Raw genomic sequence first — 13,093 nt, 5'->3', positions numbered from 1 at the left:
GGTCGTTCAAGCAGCATTCTTACACCTAAATCTGCTCATGGACGATAATGGCGGTCAGATGGTAGTGAACACAGCGGCCTCCTTTTTGTTTCTTATTTCATGCATAAAAGCAATACTCTTAGCCCTTGTACACACGGTCGGACATTCCGACAACAAACTCCGTCGGATTTTGTCCGAAACTGTTGTTGCATACACACGGTCGGACAAAGTTGTCGGAAAATCCGATAGTTTGTAACGTGATGACGTAATTTAGTTACGACAGGACTACGTTCAGGCTAGTAGCCAATAGCTTTGGTCTCGTAAATTTGATCTGAGCATGCGTGGAACTTTGTCCGATCGGAATTCTCTACAAACTATAGGACAAAGTCAGATCGGATCATGTTGTCGGAAAATTTTATAGCCCAGCTCTAAAACTTTGTCGGCCGGATATTCCGACGGAAACAGTCCGATGGAGCCCACACACGGTCGGATTATCCGACAACACGGTCCGATCGGACATTTTCCGTCGGAATGTCCGACAGTGTGTACAAGGGCTAATATTTTCAAAAACAGTTTTATGTAAAAGTTATGGGGGGCAACCTTCCCCCAGTTTTGTTCCTGTGCCACCATATCACATGCGCACCTGGTGGAAACTGGAAGTGGCCATGTCAGCACATATTGGGCAGTCATGGTCCATCATTATTGATATCAAGCAACCAGTCCAGGGCAATGATGCACAGCCAACGTCTTCAAACTACGGCCCGTGGGCCACTACAATTTTTTATCCAGCTGGCAGCTGATGCACACCATCTCTGCTTCCCCTCCCCCACCTCCTGTCAGTCCCCAGCGCAAGAATACAGGTCCCTGATAGCATCCTAGCAAGCAATGGTGGGCTTACCCCCCAGAATTCACAGGAGGACAGAAATTCCTGCGCCCTCTGCTAGCCAAATTACGGAGGCAAAGGGGACATTAATGTAAGACCCCTTTCCCACCACACCGCTGATAGCGTCTGCGGTAAAACGCCGCTATTTTTTGCGGCGTTTTACTGCCGGATTTGCGGCAGATTTTCGGCGCATTTCGGACGCTAGCGGGGTGCTTTTACCCCCCGCTAGCGGCCGCGAAAGGGTTAAAGCGCAATACGCTGCAACAGCGGCGTTTTGCTGGCGGCATTACAGCGCTGCCCCATTGATTTCAATGGGGAGCAGCGGTGGAGGAGCGGTAAACACACCGCTCCTTCACCGCTCCAAAGAAGCTGCTGGCAGGACTTTTTTCTGACGTCCTGCCAGCGCACCGCTGTAGTGTGAAAGCCCTCGGGGCTTTCACATTAAACACAATGGTGCAGCTTCTTTAGGGCAGATTGCAGGCGCTATTTCTAACGCTATAGCGCCTGCAAAACGCCCTGGTGTGAAAGGGGTCTAAGGGAGGACTCTGATGGGGTCACTGATGTAAGGGGGGAACTCTGATGGGGGCTGTGATGTGAGGCTTGTCATACATGAGTCTTTTTTTTCATTCAACCAGCAGGTTGAACCTATGAAAATGATTAGATTCCCCCATCCACACACTAAGGGTCGGTTCACACTAGGACGACTTGTCAGGTGACTTAGCCGCCTGACAAGTAGCGTCCCGTTCTGTACAATGGAACCTTTTTAATCGGAGTGACACAAGTCGCTCCGACTTAGAAAAAGGTTCCTGTACGACTTTGGGGGCGACTTGAGGCGACTTGCATTGACTTCTATACAGAAGTCGTTTTGCAAGTCACCATAGCGGTCGCGTCCAGGTCGCCTGAGGCAGTCGCGCTGTAAGCCGTGCTGCCTCAGTGTGAACCGACCCTCATTGTTGATGTGTAATTAAACTCACTTGGTGTCTTATCTGAATTAAATTAGCCACAGAACCTGTGTAATTCATATGTGTTCTGGTTTAAAGGGATGAGGTAGCAACCCTACTGGCGGCGCTGATCAAGAGAATTATCAAACAGGCTGTTTGTACACAAGTCGATTGATACAGTGCTTTGAAAAAGTATTCATACCCCTTGAAATTTTCCACATTTTGTCATGTTACAACCAAAAATGTAAATGTATTTTATTGGGATTTTATGTGATAGACCAACACAAAGTGCCACATAATTGTGAAGTGGAAGGAAAATTATAAATGGTTTTCAAAATGTTTTACAAATAAATATGTGAAAAGTGTGGCGTGCATTTGTATAGCGCCCCCCTCAATACTTTGTAGAACCCCCTTTCACTGCAATTACAGCTACAAGGCTTTTTGGGGATGTCTCTACCAGCTTTGCACATCTAGATATGGTGACATGTTTGCCCATTCTTCTTTGCAAAATAGCTCAAGCTCTGTCAGATTGGATGGAGAGCGTCTGAACAGCATTTTTCAAGTCTTTCCACAGATTCTCAATTGGATTTAGGTCTTGACTTTGACTGGCCCATTCTAACACATGAATATGCTTTGATCTAAACCATTCCATTGTAGCTCTGGCTGTATGTTTGGGGTCGTTGTCGTGCTGGAAGGTGAACCTCCGCCCCAGTCTCGAGTCTTTTGCAGACTCTAATGCCACGTACACACGATCAGATTGTCCGGCGTACTTAGTCCGCCGAAACGCATTTCAACGGGCAGTCCGATCGTGTGTGGGCTTCAGCTGACTTTTTCAGCATGAAGTCCGGAGTACTAAGAAGGCCGGTTTGCACACCAATCTTCCCGTCGTACTTTGGTTTCAGCAGACAAACAGACGTTCGTCAGTATGCTAGTCCGACGGACTAAGAATGGCGCATGCCCAGAAAGGATTTACAGGGCGGAAGCGCTCTGTCTTGTAAAACTAGTGTTCGTATTGAAGCTAGCATTTTCGTCATGCTGCTAATTTTGTGATTTTTTAATATAGCACATTCTTTTCTTCTTCATAATGCGAGAAAAGTGAAGTTGCTTTGCTGCTTATATTCACACAGAGTTATCACAAATGTCTTTATTCATCCTCATCTTATGATTAATATTCCAATTCGAGAATAAATAAAAAAAAAATAACGGACGAATTAAGCTGAAGTCTGAAAAGCGCGAATCGTCTCTAACCAAACTTCCACTAACGCAAAGTCAGCAGAAGGAGCCCAAAGGGTGCTTTGCTGTGTATTGGACTTCCTATTTCTAGTCCCGTTGTACGTGCTGTACGTCATCGCGCAAACTTTCAACGGACTGTTTGTGTATCCGTGTGTGGCCAAGTCCGTTCAGTAGAAAGTACGCCGGATTGTCCGTAGGATTGTATGACGGACTTAGTCCGTCATACAATTCGATCGTGTGTACACGGCATAACAGGTTTTCTTCTAAGATTGCCCTGTATTTGGCTCCATCCATCTTCCCATCAACTCTGACCAGCTTCCCTGTCCCTGCTGAAGAAAAATCGCCCCCACATGATGCTGCCACCACCATGTTTCTTTAACAAAAGTTTTTATTATTAATTTACAAATTTACGTTCCAATACAATAGGCTTACATTCAGATTTCAGTACAGGTGTTTCACAGTATAGTATAAATTCAAGCAGGCTGTTGCCTAGCAATGTAAACATTTCCTGTGTCCGGGCGAACCCGGGTTTTCACATGACTGCAACAGAAGCGTGTCGAACAATATATAGAAAGCCCATAGTAATCATCTGCAGTAAATTGGTAAGACGAAAAGAGAAGAAGGAAGGAAGTAGATGTTCTAAGGGTCAAGAGTTGATTAGAAGAGTTTGTAGAATGAAAAGCAGGGGAGGAGTAGTGAGGGTCAAAAAAGAGAAGGAAGAGGAGTCAGGGAAGAGAGGGGGGGGAAAGAGAGAAGAGAATGGGTTCACAGGGTGTGCCCAGCTGGTCCTTACAGTGGCAACATCGAATCTAGGAGAATAATGGTATGCGATCCAGGGTTGCCAGACCCGTAGGAACTTGGCATGAGTGTCAGAAAGAACAGAAGACAATTTTTCATTGACCATAACATCGTTCAGTCGGTTCTTGACTGCCTCAAAGCTCAGGGCTGGGGTTCTCCATGCTCTGGCTATTGTCAACTTAGTTGCAGTAAAAAGATGTTGCGCCAACTGTCATTCTGGGCGTAGTAGTGCAGTGATTGGTTTGCCAAGAAGTGCCTCGAACGGATCTCTTTTAAGATTTACTCGAAGTAGACTATGGAGTAATGTGTACACCCTGACCCATAGTCTGCACACCGGCGGGCACGTCCACCAAATATGGGCCATAGTGCCCTCCTGGACGCATTCCCTGAAGCAGAGAGGGGAACAGGTTGGGACAAAGCGAGCCAGGCGCATCGGGGTGTAATACCACCGGTACAAGACCTTATAGGCATTTTCCAAAATGATTACGTTGCGCGAGCAGTTGGATGGCTAGGGTCATTGCCTGCCAGTCCTCTGGGTCAAGCTTCTTCCCCAACTCTCTCTCCCACCGCAAATGATAGGACCACACTGGAGGTCTCTTCTTAGAGAACAGAGCTGAGTATATTAGAGATATCAGACCAGGAGAGTGGGGCCTGGATCTACAGATGCTCTCAAACGGTGTCAACCTGTATGGGGCGTCTTGAGATTTAATGAGACTCTGGAGGAAATGACGGATCTGTAGATACCTGAAATGTTCTCGTAAAGGTATGTCATTCGACGAGCGTAAAACTTCAAATGATAAGATTCTAGTGGGAGTAAGCAAGGAGTGTACTTCCCCGAATCCATTCATGGTCCACCACTTGAATTGTGCTGGGTTATCAAGGCCTGGGGGAAAAAGTGGGCAACGAAGGAGCCGCATCAACGGAAGATGGGAAGAAACCAGCCCTGCAGAGTACTTCACTGAGTCCCAAACTCGTAACATGTGATTCATGTGAGGGAGCCATGGTAATAAAGAAATTGGGATGGGGTCAACTTCAAGCAGATCAATAGTAGCCCATAGTGGGAGCTGATACGTCTCGTGGAGGTGGGAGAGCGGAGCAATGGTAGCTGCTACGTAGTAGTCTCTTATGTTTGGGACTGAGAGGCCCCCCATTACTTCTTTTGGCGAACATGATTTGTTTATTAATGCGGGAGCGAGACGATCCCCAGATAAATTGCAGGATCCTACGCTGATGGGTATTGAGGACATGTGAAGGAACTGGGATAGTGAGTACCCGAAAATAGTATAGTAGCTTCGGGAGATACGCCATTCTGATGGCTATTATTCTCCCGAACCATGAAAGAGGTAAAGAGGACTACGCAGACAACATATCCGTTAATCTTTTGAACAATGGTGGATAATTCGCCTGATATAAAGCCCGATACGTAGAAGTGAGACGGATTCCCAAATAAGGCAAGGAGGAGACCCACTGGTAAGGAAAGGCTGACTGCAAGTCCCCCAGCAACTCCATAGAGAGGTTAGTCGACAGTGCCTTCGACTTTGATGGTTTAATCTGGAGTCCTGAGAGAGATGCAAAGGTCTGTAACAGTGTGTGTAGGTTTGGTAGGGAAGTTCTAGGAGAGGTGACAGAAAGAAGAATGTCATCTGCAAATAAGGAAATCTTATGGGGACAACCTGCTATTTCAATGCCCCTGATATCCGGATGAGCTCTTATTGCTTCCGTCAGGGGTTCCAATGCCAACACAAAAAGAAGGGGTTACCCTGCAGATATCAAAAATGGGAGATTCAAATCCGTAATATTTAATTTTTGCTCGGGGAGAATCGTATAGGGCTGACATCCAAGTCATGAAAGAGGTCCTGAATTCATAGTGCCGTAGAACAGACATGAGGTAGGGCCAAGATAAGGAGTCAAAGGCCTTATTTATATCGAGGGATAGAAGCATGGATTCAAGAGAGCGAGCGTGGGCTATATGTTGGAGTTGTACTATACGTCGAATTGCATCACCCGCCTGCCTTTGTGGCACGAAGCCCACCTGGTCTTTTTTTATCAAACGAGGGAGAAAAGAGTTTAGACGAGTCGCCAAAATTTTTGTCAGGAGTTTCATATCTACATTGATGAGCGAGATAGGCCTGAAATTGGCCCAAGAGGAGTGGTCACGGTCCGGCTTAGGAATCATCACCACATTTGCTGTCAGAGCCACAACTATGTTTCATGGTGGAGATCACATCTATCTTTTACATTTATATTTTATATATTGAAAACACAGTTCTGCTTTTCATCAGGAATGCATGAATAAAATGCTGAAATAAGTCATCGGAACTGGCTGAGATTTCTTAAGGAACTGAGATTCAGGCGGTTAAACTATGTACATTCATTTGCTGATCATGCTCTGTTCATGCAGACCACTAACCAGTGAAGTTAAATACAATTCTTATGATTCCACTTCTGGTTTTAAAAAGGATGTCCGATATTATGTGAATTACCATTCTGCTGATTGAAGTTAAAATGTACAGTGTGTACACCAACGATGACGTTTCTCTCTTGTGATTAAAGATGGTCTATATTGATTGAGAGAGTGAAGTTTCCGCTTTAACAAGTGGCAAGTTGCATTATATAAAATTTTTGTTCTTCGGTTTAGATATGCTTTAAAGTCCCACTTTGGGCAAAAGACCTATACCTCCCTCCCACCCTCCTCTAACCCATTTTAGTCCCCCCCCCCTCCTTCCACTTCTACCTTACCATCTGATGACAGATACACTCATCTAAGGCAGGAGATAAACTATGCAATGTAGTTTCCTTCAACCACGGGTTGCAGTCAAGAAAATCGCTGGATTCCCCCATCAACACAATCCGTTGATGGGGGAATCCCTCCCGGCGGATCTACTGTGTTCTCCCGGCAGGGGGTGGGGGGAGAACACTATAACGGCTATAACCGCTGGCAGTAATCACATGCTAGAAATCGGAAATGCTGGTTGTACCCAAGTTGATTGATGGATTGCCTTGGGTACAATCTGCCTGCCCATAGATGGATCGAATCTTGTCCCTGCTGAACCAGTTGAGGCTGGAACCATCTATGGCCAGCTTTAGTCACCGGTCCAGGTCCCTAATGCTGGTGCAGAGGACTGCAGATCCAGTGCTGCAGTGGCACCCCAAGATGACAGGTCCCCTGTCTTTTATCCTCTCTCTTCTAAAAGAACCCAGCCAGCAGCCATCCGATGGGAAGTGTCTATGTCTTACAGGCATCTACATGGACACCCAAAGAAGGTCCATTCCAGAAGGAAAAAGGAGGTGCAGACGCGGCAGTGGTTTCATGTGATTGCAGCGTCAGGTGAGTTAAAATGGGCATGTAGCTACTTTTTTTAACTATAGCAATCATTTAGAAGAATGTTGAAGGAAGGGGTGGGAATGGGGTCATTTTTAACTTGACATGGCATATATGCTATGCCCCTGGAAGACATCCGTTATGACGAAGCGCGCGCATGGCGGAGCCTAGCCATCACATCTGCCAGAGCGAGTGGAGTCGTGGTTTGTTTGAAACCTGTATACCACACTGTCTTGTGAGTAGTTTTACCTTACTTTTAAAATAAAAGAGGCACAAAGTTTGCTACACTATTGAGTTTTATATGTGCTTTTTTTTACTGAGCACTAGCGATGATGCTGGCAACCATTGTCTGAGCGAGTGCGGAGCACATAGAAAGTTGCATTTGTCCACCTCAGCTTGCTAAGACTTCCATGGTATTGGGATTTGGGAGTTTGGTAAGGGGGCTTTTTACTTCTTTGGTAAAGGCACACTGGATTTAATTTTACAACACAGAAGGCCTACATACAGTGTGAAAATAATTATTTGATCCCCTGCAGATTTTGTAAGTTTGCCCACTTACAAAGAAATGAAGAGTCTATCATTTTTATCATGGATGCATTTTAAATTACAGAGACAGAATGTCAACCAAAAATCCAGAAAGAACACAATACAAATTTTATAAATTGAGTTACAGTTTAGTGAGTAAAATAAGTATTTGATCCCCAACCAACCAAAAATAATTCTGGCTCCCACAGACTGGCTACACAGGTACACAGATTAGTTCTATCAATTTAAGAAGGTGCTCCTAATCACTCGTTAGGTGTATATAAGACTCCTGTCCACAGAATCACTTTCTTCCATTCAAACCTCACCATCACAAGCAAGACCAAAGAGCTGTCAAAGGACGTCAGGAACAAGATTGTAGACCTGCACAAGGCTGGAATGGGCTTCAAGACCATCAGCAAGAAGCTTGGTGTGAAGGAGACAACTATTGGATCGATTATTCGCAAATGGAAGAAATACAAAATAAATATCAATCGCCCTTGTTCTAGAGCTCCATGCAAGATTTCCCCTCATGGGTTAAGGATCATCATGAGAAAAGTGAGGGATCAGCCCAGAACTACACGGGATAAGCTTGTGAATGATCTCAAGGCAGTTGGGACCACAGACGCCAAACAAACCATTGGTAACACAATACGCCGCCATGGAAGGAAATCCTGGAGCACCCGCAAGGTCCACCTCCTCAAGAAGGTACATGTACAGGCCCATCTGAAGTTTGCCAATGAACATCTAAATGATTCAGAGAAGGATTGGGAGAAAGTACTGTGGTCAGATGAGACCAAAATTGAGCTCTTTTGCTTTAACTCAACTTACTGTGTTTGGAGGAAGAAAAATGACTATGACCATAAGAACACCATCCCTACAGTCAAGCATGGAGGTGGAAACATTATGCATTGGGGCTGTTTATCTGCTAAAGGTACAGACTTTGCCCTATTGGAGGGGCCAATGGATGGGGTTATGTATTGTAAAATCTTTCATCTCCCTCAATCAGAACACTGAAGATTGGGTGGTGGATGGATCTTCCAGCATGACAATGACCCAAAACATACCGCCAAGGCAACAAAAGAGTGGCTCAAGAAGAAGCACATTGATGCCATGGAGTGGCCTAGCCAGTCTCCAGACCTTAATCCTACAGAAAATTTAAGGAAGGAGCTAAAACTTTGAGTTGCCAAGTGACAGCCAAAAGGCCTTAAGGATTTAGAGAAGATCTGAAAAGAAGAGTGGACCAAAATCCTTCTTGAGATGTGTGCAAACCTGGCCACCAACTACAAGAAACATCTTACCTCTGTACTTGCCAACAAGGGTTTCTCCACAAAGTACCAAGTCATGTTTTGCTTGGGGATCAAATACTTATTTTACTCCCTGAACTGCAACTCAATTGATAACATTTTTATCATGTGTTTTTTTTCTGGATTTTTGGTTGATATTCTGTCTCTGTCATTTAAAATACATAATAAGAGTTATTGGACACATATAGATCTGTAGAACTCTCAGGCCGCGTACACACGGGCGGATTGTCTGTCCAACTTAGTCCGCTGAAACGTGTTTCAGCGGACAATCCGCTCGTGTGTGGGCTTCAGCGGACTTTTTCAGCGGACAGTCTGGCGGACTAAGTATTTCGGAATTTCCGTAATTTTGTCCGTCCAAACTTGGTTTTGTCCGTCCAAACTTGGTTTCAGCGGACAGTCCGCTCGTGTGTAGGCAAGTTGGACGGACTAAGTATGGCGCATGCTCAGAAAGGATTTACACGGCCGAAGGTTGCATTGCAGTGTATTGGACGTCGTATTTCTAGTCCCGTCGTACGTGCTGTACACGTCATCGCGCAAGCTTTCAGCGGACTGTCTGTTCATCGTGTGTGGTCAAGTCCGTTCATTCAAAAGTTGGACGGACTGTCTGTCGGATTGTCTGACGAACTTAGTTGGCCAGACAATCTGCCCGTGTGTACGCGGCCTCATACTTTTTACTTTCATTATAGAGTGAAGACTGAAGAGGAATGGGAGCTTTTAGTAGGAGATTCCGACCGTGTGTAGGCTCCATCGGACATTTTGCATCGTAATTTCCATCGCACAAAATTTGAGATCCGGATCTCAAATTTTCCGACAATAATATCCGTTGTCGGAAATTCCGATTGTGCGTATACAATTCCGACGCACAAAGTTCCACGCATGCTCGGAATCAAGCAGAAGAGTCGCAATGGCTATTGAACTTAAATTTTTCTCGGCCCGTCATACGCATTGTACGTCACCGGGTTCTTGACGTTCGCAATTTCCCGACCAACTTTGTGTGTATGCAAGACAAGTTTGAGCCAACATCCATTGGAAAAAATCCCATGGATTTTGTTGTAGGAATGTCCGATCAATGTTTGATCATGTGTATGGGGCATAAGAACAATTAGATATGGGGGGAGACTATTCTCACTTTTAGCCCTTGTACACACGGTCGGACATTCTGATGGGCAATGTCCGATGGGACCGCGTTGTCGGATAATCCGACAGTGTGTGGGCTCCATCGGACTGTTTCCGTCGGAGTATCCGACAGACCAAGTTTTCCAGTTGAGCTATAAAATTTTCCGACAACATGATCCGATCGGACTTTGTCCGATCATGTGTAGAGAATTCCGATCGGACAAAGTGCCACGCATGCTCAGATCAAATTCCTAGAACAAAGCTATTGGCTACTAGCCTGAACGTAGTCCCGTCCTACAAAATAACGCCATCATGTTAAGTATGATTGGATTTTCTGACAACTTTGTCCGACTGTGTGTATGCAACAGTTTCGGACAAAATCCGTCGGACAAAATCCGACGGATTTGGTTGTCGAAATGTCCGACCGTGTGTACAAGGGCTTACAGTTCTGAAAATATGAATACTATACTTTTTTGACCGTAGAAATGAAGAAGATGTACATATATGGACAAAAAATTGTATTTTTTTATTTGACAGGATAAAGAAAATGTAGCATGTAAATACTGGCACTTAAAAAGACAGCCTGCTAAATAAATACCATTGATCTCAGTGTTCCTTCTCCTTTCACAGTGCCTTCCCAGGACTTGACATCACTGAAGTGGAGCAGCACAAAGTCTGCTATAAACTTAATCGACCTCAGAGACTCCTCTGACTGCCTGCGTGCCAAACATTCTGAACAGAGCTGCCAGTTTACAGACACTTGGAAGATGTTCAGCAGATGACGGGGGAAAGTAGCCGCAGAAATTTCCTGGAAAAACGCGCGGTCCAAAAGGACTCTGTAACCGGTTTCAAAAGTTGGGAGGATCTGTCTGATCTGAAATGACAGACCACGCAGCCCTTTAAACGCCCCTTTCCAGCAAGCCAACGCTACTTTTTTTTTTTTTTTTCTGAGAATTCTGGTCCTGCTTGGAAAAGTCTCACTTTGGAAAAATATTGCACTAAAAAAAAAAAACACTTTATGCTGCGTACACACGACCAGACTTATGTCCGACAGACTTTCGAAGGAGTTCTGACGGAGTTCCGGCAGAGTTCTGACGGACTTTCCGAATGAGCGGACTTGGCCACACACAATCACACCAAACTCCGACGGATTCGAACGTGATGACGTACGACTGGACTCGAATAAGGAAGTTCATACATTCCAGTAGCCAATAGCTGCCCTAGCGTCGGTTTTAGTCCGTCGTACTAGCATACACACGAGCGAATTTCTCGGTAGGAACTGGGTCCGGCAGAGTTCTTGCGGAAAAATTTGAAGCATGTTCCATTTCTAAAGTCTGTCAGACTTTTGCGAATCAAAAGTCCGTTGCAGCCCACACACGATCGAATAGTCTGCCGGAATCATTCCGTCAGACTTTGGATGTTGAAAAGTCCGCTCGTGTGTACGGGGCTTTAAAGATTTCTGACTTGATAATACGAGCTGGATATTATTGTATTAAAACGAGAAGCTGCTAGGATCACATCACAATACCGTTAAAGCCGGTGTTCTGGCAGATAGTGTCCTGCCATCATATAGTGTCCGCCCGGTACTGCGCATGTGCAGTAAGGGGCAGACGAAGCTTCGGAAAATCTCCGAAGATGAACGGCGCCTGCGCCATGAGTGGAGGTGTTAGCCCCCCCATCCAAGCGGACATAGGGTTGTGAAAATTAGAGGGCCCCTCACGGGTGAGCTTCGCTCGCCACTCTTCGGGCTCGGCCTCACTGCGCTCGGCTCTTTTTATTCTAACTCTATGTCCGCTTGGATGGTGGGGATAGAACCTGGACTCACGGCGCGTCGTTCATCCTCTGCTATTTTCCGAATCTGTGTGTGCTGTGTACTATGCATGCGCAGTACACAGCGCACACTGTCCGATGGGGGACCATATTTGATAAGACACAGGCCGTAGAAGGAGCATTTCTCTTTCACACAGTCTGGGCTGGGTTTACATATACAGAGGCTTGAAAAAGTATTCATACCCCTTGACATTTTCCACATTTTATCATGTTACAGCCAAAAACGTAAATGTATTTTATTGGGATTTTATATAATAGACCAACACAAAGTGGCACATAATTGTGATGAAGTGGAAGGAAAATGATAAATGGTTTTCAAAAATGCATTTGTATTTAGCCAATACTTTGTAGAACCGCCTTTCACTGCAATTACAGCTGCAAGTCTTTTTGGGGATGTCTCTACCAGCTTGGCATATCTAGAGAGCGAAATTTTTGCCCATTCTTCTCAATATCTCAAGCTCTGTCAGATTGGATGGAGAGCGTCTGTGAACAGCAGTTTTCAATTCTTGCCACAGATTCTCAATTGGATTTAGATCTGGACTTTGACTGGGCCATTCTAACACATTAATATGCTTTGATCTAAACCTTTCCATTGTAGTTCTGGCTGTATGTTTGGGGTCGTTGTCCTGCTGGAAGGTGAACCTCGACCCCAGTCTCAAGTCTTTTGCAGACTTTAACAGGCTTCCTTCTAAGATTGGCCAGTATTTGGCTCCATCCATCTTCCTATCAACACTGACCAGCTTCCCTGTCCCTGCTGAAGAAAAGAATCCCTAAAATGATTCTGCCTCCACCATGTTTCACAGTGGGGATGGTTTGTTTAGGGTGATGGGCAGTGTTCATTTTCTGCCACACAGGGCGTTTTGCTTTGAGGCTAAAAAGTTAAATGTTGGTCTCATCTGACCAGAGCACCTTCTTCCACATATTTGCTGTGTCCCCCACATGGCTTCTCACAAACTGCAATCGAAACTTCTTATGGCTTTCTTTCAACAATGTCTTTCTTCTTGCCACTCTTCCATAAAGGCCAGATTTGTGGAGTGCACAACTAATAGTTGTCCTGTGGACAGATTCTCCCACCTGAGCTGCAGCTCCTCCAGAGTTACCATGGGCCTCTTCTCTGATTAATGTTCTCCTGGCCCAGCCTGTCAGTTTAGGTGGACGGCCA

At 45.3% G+C, this 13,093-nt stretch overlaps 1 protein-coding gene across 2 annotated transcripts in view; it reads right to left on the bottom strand.

Annotated features, from left to right (window-relative positions):
• LOC143997631 (uncharacterized) overlaps positions 1 to 13,093 on the bottom strand; it is a 379,606-nt gene that overhangs the window by 296,931 nt on the left and 69,582 nt on the right. The gene's annotated exons all lie outside the window — the stretch shown is intronic.

This window comes from Lithobates pipiens, unplaced genomic scaffold (genome assembly GCF_037356315.1).
Source record: "Lithobates pipiens isolate NorthernLeopardFrog02 unplaced genomic scaffold, aLitPip1_a1.2 Scaffold_19, whole genome shotgun sequence".
Classification (NCBI taxonomy): domain Eukaryota; kingdom Metazoa; phylum Chordata; class Amphibia; order Anura; family Ranidae; genus Lithobates; species Lithobates pipiens.
Note: the sequence above shows the minus strand (reverse complement) of the source record. Positions and strands in the feature narration are given on the sequence as shown.